This window comes from Oryctolagus cuniculus, chromosome 19, assembly GCF_051225735.1.
Source record: "Oryctolagus cuniculus isolate XC-2025 breed Fujian yellow rabbit chromosome 19, ASM5122573v1, whole genome shotgun sequence".
Lineage (NCBI taxonomy): Eukaryota > Metazoa > Chordata > Mammalia > Lagomorpha > Leporidae > Oryctolagus > Oryctolagus cuniculus.
This window is the reverse complement of record NC_142885.1, coordinates 70,394,107-70,411,595: the sequence shown is the minus strand read 5'-3', so window position 1 is coordinate 70,411,595 and position 17,489 is coordinate 70,394,107. Positions and strand designations below refer to the sequence as shown.

At 53.0% G+C, this 17,489-nt stretch overlaps 2 protein-coding genes across 6 annotated transcripts in view; one reads left to right on the top strand and one right to left on the bottom strand.

Annotated features, from left to right (window-relative positions):
- ABCA3 (ATP binding cassette subfamily A member 3) overlaps positions 1 to 7,572 on the bottom strand; it is a 40,755-nt gene extending 33,183 nt beyond the window's left edge. For 2 of the 5 annotated variants that reach the window (XM_089321421.1, XM_089321422.1), the window contains exons 1-3: positions 7,299 to 7,572; positions 2,000 to 2,154; positions 519 to 722 (exon numbers count right to left, since the gene is read on the bottom strand). The gene's annotated coding sequence lies outside the window, so the exon portion shown is untranslated. Of the gene's footprint in view, positions 1 to 517; positions 723 to 1,999; positions 2,155 to 7,298 lie in introns of all 5 variants that reach the window. The other 3 variants (XM_051836186.3, XM_089321424.1, XM_051836189.3) reach the window with 3 other exon arrangements.
- A 16-nt stretch (positions 7,573 to 7,588) lies between these two features.
- LOC100346422 (ATP-binding cassette sub-family A member 17) overlaps positions 7,589 to 17,489 on the top strand; it is a 104,743-nt gene continuing 94,842 nt past the window's right edge. The window contains exons 1-3 of the mRNA XM_051836195.3: positions 7,589 to 7,984; positions 9,364 to 9,451; positions 13,490 to 13,577. The gene's annotated coding sequence lies outside the window, so the exon portion shown is untranslated. The remainder of the gene's footprint in view (positions 7,985 to 9,363; positions 9,452 to 13,489; positions 13,578 to 17,489) is intronic.

Below are 17,489 nucleotides of genomic sequence, written 5' to 3'. Positions count from 1 at the left end.
CTGGCCTGGAAGAGGGGCAACCGGGACAGAATCCGGCACCCCGACCGGGACTAGAACCCGGTGTGCCGGCGCCGCTAGGCGGAGGATTAGCCTAGTGAGCCGCGGTGCCGGCCTAAAATGACTTTTAATTAACCACATGGTCCAAATGTGCGGAAATGGAGGCTGACACAGTACGCAGCGATGCTGAGTGGCAGCTTCATGAACCAGCCCACTTCTAGAACTGACGGGGGAGAGACTGCAGTCGAGCAGTGCCGATGACACACACAGCCCGTGGCTATGAACGGCTTCCAGGGGTGCTTCAGGCAAAGAGGGGAGGGGGCCATGCCTGCAGGTGGGGCCGTCCAGACGGGCAGCTGGTGTGGCCAAGGTGAGCTTCCTGCCTCCACCAGGGAGGACCAGAAAGAAGCCTCTGGGCAGAGAAGCCGGGCCGAGAAAGGAAATGCCTCGGCGCTGAACCCTGTCCCCCCCAGGCCCAGGCAGGGAGGGGAGGGCACAAGTCGCGCCGTCCAGAACTGACCTGAATCTTGGAGAGGCTCGGGCCGTGGGTCTTCCTGCAGGGTTATGCGAGCACCGTCTGGAAGGCGGCGGCCCCGTGCAGAGGGCTCCGGGGCGGGGCCGGCAAGCCTCTCGAGTCTGGCAGGGTGGCCCAGGGGTGTGGGAGAGCTGAGGCCTCCAGGGGCATCAGGAGGGGCGGGAGCCTCCCCGGCATGACTGTCCGTCACCTTTGGGCAGATGGAAGGCACGTTCATGCCATCTGCAAAATGGTCAGGAAGCATCTCTCCCCTTGCAAGCATGCTGGCTGACCCGGGGCAGGCCGGAGCGCAGGTGCCTCCGCGGTAGCTCTCGGGTGCCGCCTGGTGCACGGCTACGGAAGACGCTTTGGTGTACGCAGCGCGCTTCCATAGCCTCAGAGCTCAGCCCCGGCTTCTGCCATCAACCCCCTTTGCCAGACGAAGAAACCAAGAGGAAGTCCTGTGGCCCGAGGAGACAGGACAGGGAAGCTGCAGGGCCAGGATCTGAACCTCGGCCCATTGTAAACGCCAAGTGTGTGTTCTTAACCACCGTGGAGCCTCCAAAGGGACTGTCTTTGTAAAAACCTTACACACGGCTCCCCGAACATCAGACACCAACAGGGAACACGCAGCCCGCGAGCTGTACCGCCGCACCAGGCGTCTCACCGGCCTGCTGCCTCGTGTGTGTGGCGCTTCAGCTAAGTCTCACTGAACTCTACTTGCGTCTGCTGTTTGAGCAAAAGCAGCGGAAAAGAGGAAATCCCAGAATTACAAAATCTGGAAAGCTCTCTGGTCATGAAAGCAAATGTACATGGGAAAAGGAAGTCAGAGTGTCTGAAAACACTCCACACGGGCAGCAGGGGCCCTGGAAGCGGGGATGGCCGCGATCCAGGCCTGGCCGCTACTCTAAGGCAAGCAGGCTTGACTCTGGCCGCCCCTCGCCCCCCGCCCCTCCGCCCCACAAGAGCGCCTCCGAGAACTTCCCTCTGAAGAGGGGTCACTTCAGGCCTCCCAGGGACACAGTCAGGAAGGGGAAAGCCAATCACCACCCCCGCCCCGCCCTGAAAGCCCTATTTGCTTACTGTTGAGAAATTAAACATTACTCAAGCCCTCGAGTATCTCATGGTTAGTTTTTAGGTGAGCAATTGGCCGGGCGCAGAGCTACTGCAAACCTGGGGCTCTAATCTCTGAGAATGCTCTGACGGCTCGCCAGGATTCCTCCAAAAACAGTTTTTCCTGTAACTGCCATTGGCTTAAGAGCTACTGGTCGTGCCAGTCTGTGGGCACCTGGTCTTCAGGTGCCACGGCTCGGCAGCCTGCTGGAGAAATGCCAAACACCTCCACCTCTGTGTGTGTGTGCTTTCTCCTCCATTGTGGGCTTGAATTTGACATCTAATTTCTATGTGCCCATTCAATTAAAAATATTTAATATTTATCTTCTTTTATTTGAAAGGCAGAGAGAGAGAGAGAGAGAGAGAACCTTCCACCTGCTGGTTTTCTTCCCAAATGCCTCCAACAGTCAGGGCTGGGTAAGGACGGAGCCAGGAACCCAGAATTCCATCTGGTTCTCTCCGAAGGGTGGCAGGGATCCACGTACTTGAGCCATCACCTGCTGTATCCAAGGTTGCACATCCACAGGAAGCTGGAATCAGGGTTGAGCTGGGACTCAAACCCAGGCACTGATGTGGGACAGGGGTTTCTCAGCGGCACCTCAGCTGCCGGCCAAGAGCCCACCCCTCTAGGTACTCATCCATACGAAGTTATTGTCTCTGTACGTGTGGAGCAGCGTGGCGGTAATGCTTCACACAGGTCACTGCCGAGTGGCCTGGAGACCAGTGAGACGTGGACGGGGTCCCGGCGCAAGGCACAAGGCTGCCCCACCACAGCACACGTCCTGCTGTGTTCTGAGCTCAGGTGTGCCTCCCTCCACAGATGCAAGGCCCAGAGGCCGGTATGTGGGAAGGGGGGCCTCAACAGAGCCCCAGACAGATGTCCCAGTGCCACAGGAGACCGCCAACCACGCTCTGCTCATGCTGCCAAGGCGTGAAACACGCGGCCTGGCAGGCGACCTCCTCAGCTGGGAAAGCATCCTAATATCTGCTGGGGGTGGCCATGGACGCTGCGGGTACACCACCCAGAAGAACTCGTTCAGCAGGCATCTCCCTGTGCTTGCTGTGTGACCGGCACCGGCTAAAGACGTGGGCATGAAAACGCTAACATTCTCAGCCCAGAGTGTGCGGCCTGCAGGTGTACCTGCTGTGACCGGAGCTACGTATCACACGAGACTGGAGGGGACAGGGACCCACTCTGGGCGCCCATGCAGCAGTGACACACAGGGATGGCCCTGGAAGGCTCGGCGAGGAGTGGGCACAGGGTGCCAGCCACGAGCAACTCAGTGGTCAGGCTGGTGAGGGGAACAGCGAACTGTGCCGTGCGGTTGGAACTTCCACACAGAGGTGGCAGCAGGGAATGAGCCAGAAAGACCGGACCCAGGCCCACCTGGCCAAGGCCTCAGGTGCTGTACTGAGAAGGGGGCTGGATGCGTCCCAGGTGCGGCCAACATGTGATCTCTGGGCAGACGGGCAGGGTGCAGGCACTAAAACTCTGTTTTCTTTAAAAAAGGGAAAAAATGGCTGATATTTAGCACTGCACACGGTGGGCCCTGGTGCTTTTGCTGGCCTGTGCGTCTGTGGCTGCAGCATCCCAGTGGGGGGTCCCCGTCTACACGTTTCCTTGCAGTGGCTCACACAGTGGTGGAGTTTACATGCCACAGGGTATCACGGCTGGAGTCAGTTAAAAACAGTATGGGGGGGGGGGCTGGCGCTATGGCGCAGCCTCTTAAATCCCTGGTCTGCAGTGCCGGCATCCCACATGGGCGCTGGTTCAAGTCCCAGCTGTTCCACTTCTGATCCAGCTCTCTGCTATGGCCTAGGAGAGCAGTGGAAGATGGCCCAAGTCCTTGGGTCTTTGCACCCATATGGGAAACCCAGAAGACACTCCTAGCTCCAGGTAGGCGCAGCTCCGCTGTTGTGGCCATCTGGGGAGTGAACCAGCAGATGGAAGACCTGTCTCTCTGCCTCTGCCTGTCTGTAACTCTGCCTTTCAAAGAAATACATAAATCTTAAAAACAAAAACAACAGGCCGGCGCTGCGGCTCACTAGGCTAATCCTCCGCCTGCAGCGCCAGCACCCCGGGTTCTAGTCCTGGTTGGGGCGCCAACCGGATTCTGTCCCGGTTGCTCCTATTCCTGTCCAGCTCTCTGCTGTGGCCTGGGAAGGCAGTGGAGGATGGCCCAAGTCCTTGAGCCCTGCACCTGCATGGGAGACCAGGAGGAGGCACCTGGCTCCTGGCTTCGGATCGGCCATTTCGGGGGTGAACCAATGGAAAAGGAAGACCTTTTTCTCTGTCTCTCTCTCTCACTGTCTAACTCTGCCTGTCAAAAAAAAAAAAAAAAAACAAAACAAAAAAACAAAAAACAAAACAGTACAGGGTTGGCGTCTGGCCTAGGGCTTAAGCTGCTGGTTGGGAAACCTGCAGCCGGTACTGGCGTACTTGGGTTCAAGTCCTGGCTCCACCACTAATCCCAGTGTCCTGCTGAATGCATTCCAGGAGCCACTAGATGACGGCCTGAGTTGGCTCCCTGCCACCCCCTGGATGGCAGACCTGGATTCCGTCCCTGCCTTGTGGCATTGGCCTGGCCCAGCAGTGCTGCTGTGGGCCTCTGAGGAGTCAGCGAGCGGACGCAAGCTCTCTCCCCCTGTCTTCTGCCTTTCAAATAAAGGTCTTAAAAAATAAAAAAAAGTTTACAAAAAGCAGGTGCACTTGACCACAAGGTTTTGTTTCAGACAAGCAGGTTTGCAGGCCAGCTCTTGTACCGGTGACCCGCTGGGGGTTTGTTCACGTTGACTTCTCCTCGCTGCCCTTTGAAAGGCCCACAGGTCCACGACACATCAAGACAACTGCACGACTATGACTCACGTGTAACATACGTGGAGGTGCACAGAGACAAGTCCCAGGTCGACTTGCTCACTCAGCCGCCCCTGTGTGGCTGAGCAGGGACAAATCCCAGCTGCAGCTGCCGCCCCAGAGCCTGGGGGCAGGCCCAGGTGGGGACCTAGCTCGAGGGTCCCCGGCTCTATCCACGGCCGGAGGCGCCGTCCCCCCAGAACCCCCAGCTCTGGGTTTACTGTGATGCCTCAGGCAGAGGCTGGACCGGCCTAAGCCAAGGGGGGCTGTTGGGAGAGTCCCACGAAACGTGGGCTGCCGTCCGTCCACCGTCCTGACCTTTGTGGCGGCCTCAGCCCCACCCCTGCCCTGCTGGCTGCGGAGCTCCTTCAGGCGCAGGGAATGAGGTCAGGAGGCCATCGGCGTCCCTGGGGAGGTTACGTGGCTCTTCGGTATCCAGCAAGGCCTCGCCACAGGCTCCCGGGAAGCAGCCCAGCAGCCTGTGGACGCCAAACCTCTCCAGGTGCACAAATGCCTCTGAGCCACTCAGGGGAGGGGGCACTGGCAGCACGGATGGGGGCTCCCAGGCCTTTCTCTCTGCCACAAGGTGTGGACCTGCAGTGTTCCCGCCAGCCTGGACTGCCACACACACACACACCTGCCTGTCACTTCCCAGCCCACTCTCAACGCCAGGCCCTGGGCACTGGTCTTGTTGCACAATTCACCGCCTGGATCCCCTATCAGAGGGCCTGGACTGGAGCCCTGCCTCCACCTCTGATTCCGGTTTCCTCCTAGTGTGCACCCTGGGACACACAGACCACAGCTCAAGTCCTTGGGTCCCTGCCGCCCATGTGGGAGACCTAGATTGAGTTCCAGGCTCCTGGAACTCGGGCTCCACAGCCTGGCCCAGCTGTGGCTGTTGTGGGCATTTGGGGAGTGAACCAGCAGATGGAAGATTTCTTTCTTGTTTTTAAGATTGATTCATCTATTTGAGAGTCAGAATTATAGAGGAAAAAAACATGGTCTTCCATCCTCTGGCTCACTCCCCAAATGGCCTCAACAGCCAGGGTGGGGCCAAACTGAAGTCAGCAGCCAGGTCTCCCACGTGGGTGCCAGAGGCCCAAACACTTGGGTCATCTTCCACTGCTTTTCCCAGGCCCTTAGCAGGGAGCTGGATTGGAAGTGGAGCAGCCAGGACAGGAACTGGTGCCCATATGGGATGCTGGCACTGCAGGCAGTGGCTTTACCCGCTACACCACAGCACTGACCCCTGGAAGATTTGTCTCTCTCTCTGCCTTTCAAATAAAATGGAAATTGATCAATAAAAATTAGGAAAACAACAACTAAAGTCTGAGGTCCCTGGAGATTCTGGGCTCTGGGGTGGATACAGGGACATTTCCCCAGGGAGTCTAACATCCAGCCCGGGGTGGGGCCTTGTGCTGTCGCTGAAGCTGCTCCCCCCAGCCCCACCTGTGGCCACCACAGCTACTTTGCTGGACAAGCTGTGGCACTGATCTCATCGACATTACGGCTCCTTCTGAATGGACCGTCCCTTCCGCTCCATCCTGAGGCTCCCGGGGCAAGGACCCCATCCACCAAGAGGCCGTCCGCGGGGGCAGGCTCCACAGACCAGGCCCCGGTCATGCTGGGAAGCAGGGCTGCTGGGGCAAAGGCCAGCCCAGGAGTCTACCCAGGCCCTTGCATCCTGCCAGGTCAGGACAGGCTCCCCGGGGTGCCTGGCACAGGCACTACCCCTCTCGTTCCTAAGGCTGTCCTGTCTCAGCGTGGCGGGCGGAGCAACCGGTGTCCCGTGTGTCAGAGTAACCAAGTGTGCAACTGAAAAGCAGTCTCGAGTAAATTTTTAAAGAAGTGGGGTGAGGGGCATTCTCGCGGCACTTTTACCTATTCCCCCCTTTCTCTCACGCTTCCACGAGGCAAACTTTCAAAAACGGCCGGAGTCTTCCCAAGTGTGCAAGAGGCAGGAGCAAAACTTCCTGATTCAAACGCTTCGGGTGCTCAGGAGGACTCAGAGGAAGGTGACCCCTGCGCCACGCCCGGGTCTGCACCCGACCCCGTGACTCGCTGCGCGAGCATTTCCCGGTGCCTGTCTCGCGTGGAGAGCCTGGCCCACAGGCCAGGAGGCACAGAGCAGCCCTCGGAGGCGACAGCTTTCTCTGTGTCACTCCCAAGGAGGCGCAGCGGGCCGCGCCCCACACAACGCACACAGTGCACCTGCCGGAGCCCCGCGCCCAAACCGGGCCCTGCCCTCTGGGGCTTGGGGCCCACCGGGAAGAGAGCCCCAGCTGTAGGCGCACGCACCCCGCCCGCGCCGGGGGCTCCCGCGCCCACCCCAGGGAGGGTGGCGGACACTCACGCCACTCAGGCTGGACCGTCGGGAATGAGGCGGGCGGGCGCAGGCTGAGTCCGGCAGGGCAGGGCGGGGCGGGGGCGCTTCCCTGCCGCTGCGGGCACCTGCGCCGAGAGGAGCGGGGCGTCCCCGCGGCCCCGCCTCGCCCCAGCCGGGGACGCGGGCGCCATGCCAGCCCCCGGCGCGCGGAGGCCCGCGCCCTGCTGCGACGGCGCCTTCGTCCACCTCTCGGCTCCGCACGCACAAAGGGCTCCGCGGGCACCAAGTTTCTGCAGCAGCGCCCGCAGGGAAGTGGACACACCCAAAGCGCCCCGAATCTAACAGCGCGGCGGGGGCTGCGGGAGACGCCTCGGGGCGGGGGTGCGGGGCTGCGGGAGAGGACGAGGGCGGGCAGAGCCGACCGGGCGTGGACGCGGCCCCGGAGCCGCGAGCCTGGGAGCGAGCGCGCGAACAGGGGTCCCGGCGGCACTCACCGACGCTCAGCGCCGGGGCGGCGGCGGCCGGCGCGCGGCCCTCTCGCAGTGTCCCCTCCCTCGGCACCCCCGGTTCTGCTCCAGCCCTGCAGGGGCTGCGGCGGCCGGCGGTGACAGCGCCCAGGCCGCCCCGCCGGAGAGCAGGCACCTGCCACCAGCGACCTGCGGGCGCACGGGGCGGCTCCGCTCCTGCAGGAGGAGCGCCGGCTCGCGCGTGCGCAGACCGTCGCCCCTGCAGGTGCCGGACCACCCCCGCCAGCTTCAGCCGCCTCAGCCTTACCGACCCGCGCCTGCGCAGTGCTCCGCGCCTGCCCTCCGTCCGGAGGGGGGCGCGCTGCACGGCGCGTGCGCATTCGGTCCTCCCTGCGGGTACGCGGCTCCCTCGCACCCACTCAACTGCGCGTGCGTAGTGCCCCGCCCGCGCCCGTGTCCGACAGGGGGCGCGCGGCGCGCGGGACGCCCGGGAAGCCCACACGGGCGGCGAGGCGGACGCCGGCAGGACTCGCTGGCCTACATGTGCTTCCGAAACAGAACTTTGACGCCTCTGGGCCGTTTTTCCGTTTCCCGTTCCTCGCTGTCTGTGCGTGGCCTGGCGCGTTACTCTTGTCACTAAGGACAGCGAGGAACCCTCTGGATCCGGCCCTTCCGGGCTGGCCGCGGGTTTAGGGGCGGTCCGGCATCCCCAGGTGTGGCCGCGTGGTGTCACCACAGGCAGGAGGGTCCCAAAGGGTCGGGGTCTGCTCAGGCCAGGGGGTCCCGGGGGTAGTTTCGGGCTGCAGGGGGGTCGGGGAGGCGCTGGGGTCACCTCAGGCCAGGGGGTCCCGGGGGTGGCCTGGGGTCTAGGTCACCTCAGGAGGGCGGGGGGGGGCACGCCGGGGTCACCTCAGGTAGGAGGGCGGGGGGTTCGCGTGACGGGGTCAAAGGCCACAGCCTCAGGGGCTCGGGGTCACCTCAGGAGGGCGGGGGGGGCACGCCGGGGTCACCTCAGGTAGGAGGGCGGGGGGGGGGTCCCTGGTGACGGGGTCAAAGGCCACAGCCTCAGGGACTCAGGGTCACCTCAGGAGAGGGGGGGCACGCCGGGGTCACCTCAGGTAGGAGGGCGGGGGGTTCGCGTGACGGGGTCAAAGGCCACAGCCTCAGGGGCTCGGGGTCACCCGGGCGTGGCGGGGGCTGGGCGGGTGGGGCCGCCGGACGGAGAGCTGGGCAGCGCGCGGCCAACAGTTTCCGCGGACCGGGTCCAGTGGGTCCCCGCTCCCCGCCGGACCCGACGCCGAGTCGCGCCCCCGGTGAGAGGCCGGCGGCCTGCGCCCCGCCGCTCCTGGGGCTCCTTCGGGCCGTGGGGTGCGGGCGTGTGCCCCTTTTGTTGTAGCCCTGCGCTACCTTGCGTGGTGGTCTGTGGGCCCCGAAGCGGACGCCGAGGACGGGGCTGTGTGTGCCGCCCGGGGTGTCCCGGGTCCCAGGGCGCCTGGCGCGGGGAGGTTCCAGCCAAATGCCTGTTAAACGGAGTCAGGGGGGCCTGCCCGGACTGGTGTGGCGGTGTCGTGTCACCTGTCTGAAGCTCCATGTCCTTATCCCTAGATTTCAACCGGTAACAATACTAATACTAATACTAATACTAATACTAATACTAATACTAATACTAATACTAATACTAATACTAATACTAATATAATGCTAATACTAATACTAATACTGGAGGGTTTTGCTTTTGTTTTTGAGGGTCGTGGGAGCAAATGCCTGTTTAACTGCTTATCACAATGCCTGGCACATAAATGCCAAATACATGATAGAATATTTTCCGACTAGTCTGTCTCATGAGCATGCGGGGAAAAAGATCATCGAAGGCAGTTACCGGATGGGTGGAGGGGAGCAAACACCTTAAAAACGTTTCCCCCTCGGTCACAGATTGCACAGCCCATGTCCCCAGACCCTGTCCTCTGGGCCCTGCCAGAGTGTGTGACCCTGGCCCACTGACTGGCTTTTCTCTTCACCTTGCCTCTTCTTCAATCTTTTTTTTTTCCTCCCAAAAAACCTGTTTTTGTGATTTCCAACTTGGATTGGTTAGAACTTGAAGTTTTCCCCAGCCTTTCCAGTTGTGTATAACCAAATGGAGGAACAAAGCTGTCGGACTCAGAATTTCGCTTAGATGAAAGGTGAGAGGCAGGTTACTGGAAAAGGGTATTTCCTAGATGAAGAGCTGCAAAGAGTACTACTTTTGTATCTTTGTTCTCAACTCTGCTGCCGACATTAGTATAAGCAGTCTAAGCGGGGAGCTGGAGCTCACCAGCAAAGAGGTGGCTGGTACACAGATTTCCGGCTCGGGGTTCCTGTTAAAAATTGTTGCCTACAGTGAGCTGGACCCTTCTGATGCCCTTTAGCAGCTAGTGAAAAAGTCATCAAATTGGACTCAATGCCCAATATTAAAAAAAAAAAAAGCTAGATGCTCCCTCTCTAAGTGGGGGCTGAGTATATAGTATATATGATCATAATTTGTTCAGTCACCCAGGAGAGCTGAGACTGTTCAGGTTGCTGGACTCCTAACACGTCGTGGTGCCTGAATTCTCAATCACATTAGTATACTGCAAATAATCAAGTCTGCCAGGACATTGCTGAGTATACCCCTTGAGGTTACCAGGGCTCAAGTATGTCTTTCCTCAGAATCAGTAGCGAAAGCTATAGTGGATGGCGACACAAATCCTATAGCTTTACAAAAGGTAGAGGACCTAGCTATTACACCAATTGACATATATATATATATATATAAATATAATGATGTGTATATATTATATATTTTATGACATTTTATGTTTTATTGAAGCCAGTTTGGCAGCTCCTAATTTCTTTCAAAGGACCACAAATACTATCTATAATCTATGACTCTGTCTATTGTATACCAGTGCCCAAGTTGCTGGTATTCAGTGTAGCATTTGGGACTAGGACTTCTCTGATTATTTCCACAGGAATGATGTTATAATTCGGGGATGAATTCTAGACTAATGGCTGCACACATATTCCTTCATTCAGTGACTAAGAGGCATTATATAGTGATGCTTAAAACTGCTTATGTACTCTGGCCACACTGCCTCAGACTGAAGTTCAGCTTTTAATGTCTTCGGGCAAATTACTATTTTGTAGCTTAGTTTCCTTATGTAAAACGGGGATCATACATATAGTGCCCACTTCCTAGAATTGTAAGGATTAAGTACTTAGAAAGGTGTTTGGCACAAAGCAAGGGCTGCATAAGTGATCTATCAGTTACTTTCTGAGGGGCTGGCACTGTGGTGTAGCGGGTGAAGCAGCTGCCTGCAGTGCCAGCATCCCATGTGGACACCTGTTCGAGTCCCAGCCGTTCCACTTCCGATCTAGCTCTCTGCTATGGCCTGGTGAAACAATAGAAGATAGCCCAAATCCTTGGGCTCCTGCAGTTGCATGGCAGACCCAGAAGAAGCTCCTGGCTTCAGATCAGCTCAGCTCTGGCTGTTGCAGACATTTGGGGAGTGAACCAGTAGATGGAAGATCTCTCTCTCTCTAACTCTCTGCCTTTCAAATAAATAAATCTTTAAAAAATTACTTTCTGTGCTAAGGATAAAAACATGAATGAAATATATATTTTTAAGATTATTTATTTGAATTAATAATACAGATAAATGGAGAGAGTTATGGAGAGGCAGAGGCAGAGAGAGAAAGAGAGGTCTTCCATCCGCTGATTCACTGCCCAATTGGCTGCAATGGCTGGAACTGAGCAGATCCGGAGCCAGGAACCAGGAGCTTCTTCCAGTCTCCCACACAGCTGCAGGGGTTCAAGGACTTGGGCTGTTTTCTGCTGCTTTCCCAGGCCATAGCAGAGAGCTGGATCAGAAATGGAGCAGCCAGGACTTGAACCAGCTCTCATATGGGATGATGGCACTGCAGGTGGCGGCTTTACCCGCTACACCACAGTGCCGGACCCAAAACGTATGTGTTTTACAGCATCTCACAAAACACATGCTGAAATCAGTTTAACTTTCACTGTGTGCTTCCTCTATGACAGATGAAACTTTAAATAAAAATATGAACAAAACTCTTTCTTTAATAGGGTGATAGTACTCAGCAATATATTGTTAGAAGCAAGGATGTAGCCGGCGCCGTGGCTCAATAGGCTAATCCTCCTGTGTGGTGCTGGCACACCGGGTTCTAGTCCCGGTCGGGGCGCCGGATTCTGTCCCGGTTGCCCCTCTTCCAGGCCAGCTCTCTGCTATGGCCAGGGAGTGCAGTGGAGGATGGCCCAGGTGCTTGGGCCCTGCACCCCATGGGAGACCAGGAAAAGCACCTGGCTCCTGGCTCCTGCCATCAGATCAGCGCGGTGCGCCGGCTGCAGCGGCGGCCATTGGAGGGTGAACCAACGGCAAAGGAAGACCTTTCTCTCTCTGTCTCTCTCTCACTGTCCACTCTGCCTGTCAAAACAAAAACAAAAACAAAAAAAAAAAAAAAAAAAAAAAAAGAAGCAAGGATGTAGCCTGCACCACAGCTCACTAGGCTAATCCTCCACCTGCGGTGCCGGCACCCCGGGTTCTAGTCCCAGTTGGGATGCCAGATTCTGTCCCAGTTGCTCCTCTTCCAGTCCAGCTCTCTGCTGTGGCCCAGGAGGGCAGTGGAGGATGGCCCAAGTGCTTGGGCCCTGCACCCGCATGGGAAATCAGGAGGAAGCACCTGGCTCCTGGCTTTAGATTGGCGCAGCGCGCTGGCCGTAGCAGCCATTTGGGGGCTGAACCAACGGAAGGAAGACCTTTCTCTCTGTCTCTCTCACTGTCTAACTCTGCCTGTCCAAAAAAAAAAAAAAAAAAAAAAAAAAAAGAAGCAAGGATGTGGCAAATAATATAAGCTATAAGTTGTATAAAATAGGAACAACATGAATACCCTACAGTGATTTCTATTGGTGAAAAATTCAAGTGAGGCAGAAACTATAAGTTGTGTCATAATTGTATTTGTCTAAACCAACTCACTTGCTTAAAAATATGGTTATTTTGCTTAGCTTTTGAACTGTTTATAAAATTCAAGGAAATTATTTATATGAACCAGTTACACATTCTCAATTTTAATTCTAGCAAGTGTTACATGATACATGCTTGTTGAAAAATTCAAACTATAAGTCAAACCAAAGTTTTTTTTATGACCACCATCCTCTTCCTTGAACCTTCTCCATGGTCATAGGTTTGTTAAATACACTTCTTAGCATTTTTCTGTTTATTTGCATACATATGTGAGGGTACTTCACGAGGTTTGTGGACAATGAAATTGAAAGATAAATTTATTGAAAAAATTTTGAAACCTGTGCCTATTTTTTTTAAAGATTATTTATTTATTTATTTACAGAGTTAGATACAGTGAGAGGGAGAGACAGAGAGAAAGGTCTCCCTTCCATTGGTTCACCCCCAAATGGCCACTACGGCTGGAGCTATACCGATCTGAAGCCAGGAGCCAGGTGCTTCCTCCTGGTCTCCCATGCAGGTGCAGGGCTCAAGCACCTGGGCCATCCTCCATTGCCTTCCCGGGCCACAGCAGAGAGCTGGACTGGAAGAGAAGCAACCAGGACTAGAACCCAGCGCCCATATGGGATTTCGGCGCCGCAGGCGGAGGATTAGCCAAGTGAGCCACAGCGCCAGCCCCCATGCCTTTTTTTTTTTTTTTTTAAGATTTTATATATTGATTTGAGAGCTAGAGTAACAGAGAGGCAGAGGCAGAGAGAGAAAGAAGTCCTTCATCGGCTGGTTCACTCCCCAGATGTCCTCATGGCTGGAGCTGAGCTGATCCGAAGTCAGGAGCCAGGAGCTTTTTCTGGGTCTCCCACGAGGGTACAGGGACCCTAGGACTTGGGCCATCTTCCACTGTTTTCCCAGGCTATAACAGAGAGCTGGATCAGAAGAGGAGCAGCTGAGATACAAACCGGTGCCCATATGGGATTCCGGTGCTGCAGGCAGAGGGTTAGTCCACTACATCACAGCACTGGTCCCTACTTTTTTTCATAATAGGCATTTCTATGAGGTTTTTGAAGATCCCTTATATGCATGGATTCAAAATTTTTTGCATCAAAATTATCTTTTAATTCCATTTTCCATGAACTTATTTGAAATCCCCATGTATTGATTATCCTATGGATATATAGCATTATTTTATGGTTTTCATAAATGGTTTTCTCTATTTTTATCCTGCAGTTTTCAGATATGTAAGTTGGACATTTGTACCTCTCTCCTGTGTTTGAGAAAGTCGTGGTGGACGGTGGGATCAGGCTCAAAATAACAGGTGTGTTGCAGGTGTTTTCCCTGGATTCTCTTTTGGCTTTTTTCAAAGGAAAGTTGTTGCTGTTTATGTAATTAGATTTATTAGTCTATTTCTTTATAGTTTTCAGGTCATGGGTCATGTTTATTTAAAAAAAACTGTTCCAACACTAAGAATATAAAAATATTTACCCAGTTTGTTTTACAGTGCTTTTATAATTATATTTTATATGTTTAAATCCTTATCTATCTGATATTTATTTTGCTGGAGTGAGTTAGCCAATTTTCTCAACACTTAAAAAATTAATCATTAAAATTTCGATTTACATATAGTAAAATTCACTCCATCTGGTTGCACTGCTATGAATTTTGTCAAATACAGAGTTGTGTTGACTGCCACCACAACCAAATTCAGACACCATCCCCCAAGTTTTCTTGTGATGTCCTTTTCCCCCCACCTCTTAGCAAGCATTTTCTTCTCTGTCCCTACAGTTTTGTGTTTTCCAGAATACCATGTGGATTGAATAATGTAGTGTGTGATCTTTTGTCTGGCATTCTTTACTTAATGCACTTAAGATTCATGGATATTAAGTAAATCAGTAGTTCATTCCTGTTACGACTGAATAGAGTTCCACCAAATGAATGCATCGATTTATTGATTCATGCATCAGTTAAAAACATTTGGTTTGCTTCCAGTTTTTGGTAATTACAAGTAAAGGCTTCTGTAATTATTCATGTGCAGATTCTTGTGTAAAAATAAGTTTTCATTTCTCTTGAGTAAAAACTTAGGCATGGGATTGTTGAGTTGTATGATAGGCATATATTTAGCTTTATCAGAAACTGCCAACATGTTTTCCAGGGTGCATGTACCATTTTACATTCCCACTGGCAACATCTAGAGTTCCAGTTGCTCTGTACCTACCCCAGTGCTTTAGACAGCGTATTAGTCATTCTTACAGTTACGTGGGAGTATTTTATTGTGGTTTGAATATGCATTTTCCTAATGACTAATGATGTTGAGTGTCTTTCCATGGTCCTGTTTGTCATGTATATATTCTTTTTGGTGAAACAACTTCAGATCTTTTCCCATTTTTAAAAATTGGGTTGGGGAGGGCACTGTGGTGTAGCGGGTAAGGACGCTGCCTACAGTGTCAGCATCCCATATGGGCTACAGTTTGAGTCCCAGCTGCTCCACTTCCAATCTAGCTCTCCGCTATGGCCTGGGAAAGCAGTAGAAGATGGCCCAAATCCTTGGGCTCTTGCACTCACGTGGGAGACCCAGAAGAAGCTTCTGGCTCCTAGCTTTGGATCAGCACAGCTCCAACTATTGCCGCCAATTGGGGAGTTAACCAGTGGATAGAAGACCTCTACTTTCAAATACATAATAAATCTTTAAAAAATAAAAAAATGGGTTGTTCATTTTCTTATTGTTGAGGTTTTTCTTTTTAAAGATTTATTTTATTTATTTGAAAGACAGTTAGAGAGAGAGAGAGAGAAATCTTCCATCGTCTGATACAATCACCAGATGGCTACAACAGCTGGACTGGTAGCCAGGAGCTTCATGAGGGTCTCTCACGTGGGTGCAGGGGCCCAAGCACGTCACCCTCTGCTTCTTTCCCAGGGGCATTAGCAGGGAGCTGGATTGGAAGTGCAGATCTGCGACTCAGACTAGCACCCATTACCCACTACACCACAACGCCATCCCCCATATTGTTGAGTTCTGAGAGTTCTATATTCTAGTTCAACTTTTAAGATTTATTTATTTATTTGAAAGATAGAGTTATAAACAGAAAGGGAGAGAGAGAGAAAGGTCTTCCATCTGCTGGTTAACTCCCCAAATGGCTACAATGGCCAGAGCGAGCTGATCAAAAGCCAGGAACCAGGTGTTTTCTCTGGGTCTCCCATGCGGTACAGGGCCCAAGCACTTGGGCCATCTTCCGCTGCCTTCCCAGGCCATAGCAGAGAAATGGATCAGAAGAGGAGCAGCTGGGACATGAACCAGTGCCCGTATGGGATGCCTGTGCCACAGGCGGAAGCTTAGCTCATTATACCACAGTGCCGACCCCAGAGCAAAGGTTTTTAATTTTGGTAAGTTCTTGCCAATTTTTCTTTTAAACTTTTTAAAAATATTTATTTATTTGAGAAGCAGAGTTCCAGACAGAGAGAGGGAGAGTGAGAGTGAGAGAGAGCTTCCATCTTCTGGTTCACTCTTTAAATGGCCGCAACAACTGGAGCTGGGCATATCTGAAGCCAGGAGGCAGGAGCTTCCTCTGAGTCTCCCATGTGGGTGCAGGGGCCCAAGCACCTGGCCCATCTTTCACTGCTTTCCCAGAGAGCTGGATTGGAAGTGGAGTAGCCAGGACTCGAACTAGTTATACATATGGGATGCCAGCGCTGCAGGCGGAGGCTTAACCTGCTACGCCACAGAGCCAGCTTGTCTTTTAAGCTTTTGATGGCATATTTAAGAAACGTTAACAGAGACGTTCTCATGTGTTTTCTTCTGGATGTTTTATTATAGTTTTAGATTTTGGATTTAAGTCTATTATCTACTTTGCATTACTTTTGTATGATCATTTGAGATATTAGTTTGAAGTTTTTGTTTTTTCAAACATGGATGTGTAGTTATTCCAGCACATTTTTTTTTTTTTTTTGGACAGGCAGAGTGGACAGTGAGAGAGAGACAGAGAAAGGTCTTCCTTTTCCGTTGGTTCACCCTCCAATGGCCGCTGCGGCTGGCACACTGTGCTGATCCGAAGCCAGGAGCCAGGTGCTTCTCCTGATCTCCCATGGGGTGCAGGGCCCAAGCACTTGGGCCATCCTTCACTGCCTTCCTAGGCCACAGCAGAGGGCTGGCCTGGAAGAGGAGCAACCGGGACAGAATCCGGCACCCCAACTGGGACTAGAACCCGGTGTGCCAACACCGCAGGCTGAGGATTAGCCAAGTGAGCCACCGTGCCGGCCCCAGCACATTTCTTAAGATTACTATTCTTTGCCAACAATTTGAACCTTTTTCAAAAGTTAAGTGGTCATATTTATGTACCGTCTATTTCTGAACTCACTATTCTGTTCCATTAATCTGTGGCCTTCAATAAAGGGCAGAAGGTAAATGTTTTAGGTTTTGCATGCCAGGAGGCAGTCTAGGACATTGCATAGTTAATTACATAGCAAGAGACAAAACAAGCTTCCATAAAATTTTTATTTATAAAATTCAATAAACAACAATAGAATATAATTTTTTAGTAATGTATACATCTACCAGGAAAAATGATGGAATTCCTTTGTAGGGATGATATATTACTTAACTGAGGTTCAACGTTAATATTCTGTGTCATTAAACCTGATTATGCATGTTAGTTGGTTAGTGCTGATCTATGTGAGATAACTGAGTTTCCCATGAACACATGATTTTAAGTGAGTACACGTGACCTGAAAGAATGCAGACTCATGCTAGATTGTTCTCTGGTGTTTACCTTTTGCCATGTAATTACCCTGCAGATTAGTCACTTCTAATTGAAAGGCAAATGGAGGCTCTTCAATTACACTTTAAAATGATTTTTCTCAGAAAAGATTTATCTGTCTATTTGAAAGTCAGGGTTACAGAGAGAGGGGGGAGAGATAGGGAGAGATCTTGCATTCACTGTTTCACTTGCGAGATGGCTACAATGGCCAGGCTTAATCCAGGCGGAAGCCAGGAGCCAGAGCTTTATCTGGGTCTCCCACATGGGTGTCAGGGGTGCAAACATTTGGGCCATCTTCTGCTTTTCCCAGGCCATTAACAGGGATCTGGATTGAAAGTGGAGCAGCTGGGACATGAACTGTCACCCAAATGGGATGCCAGCGTTGCAGGTGGTGGCTTTCCCGCTACAGCACTACTCTGGCTCCTGAAATGGATTTTGAAATAAGGAAATTTCCTTTGCACTTGGATTGAAGTCCAAAA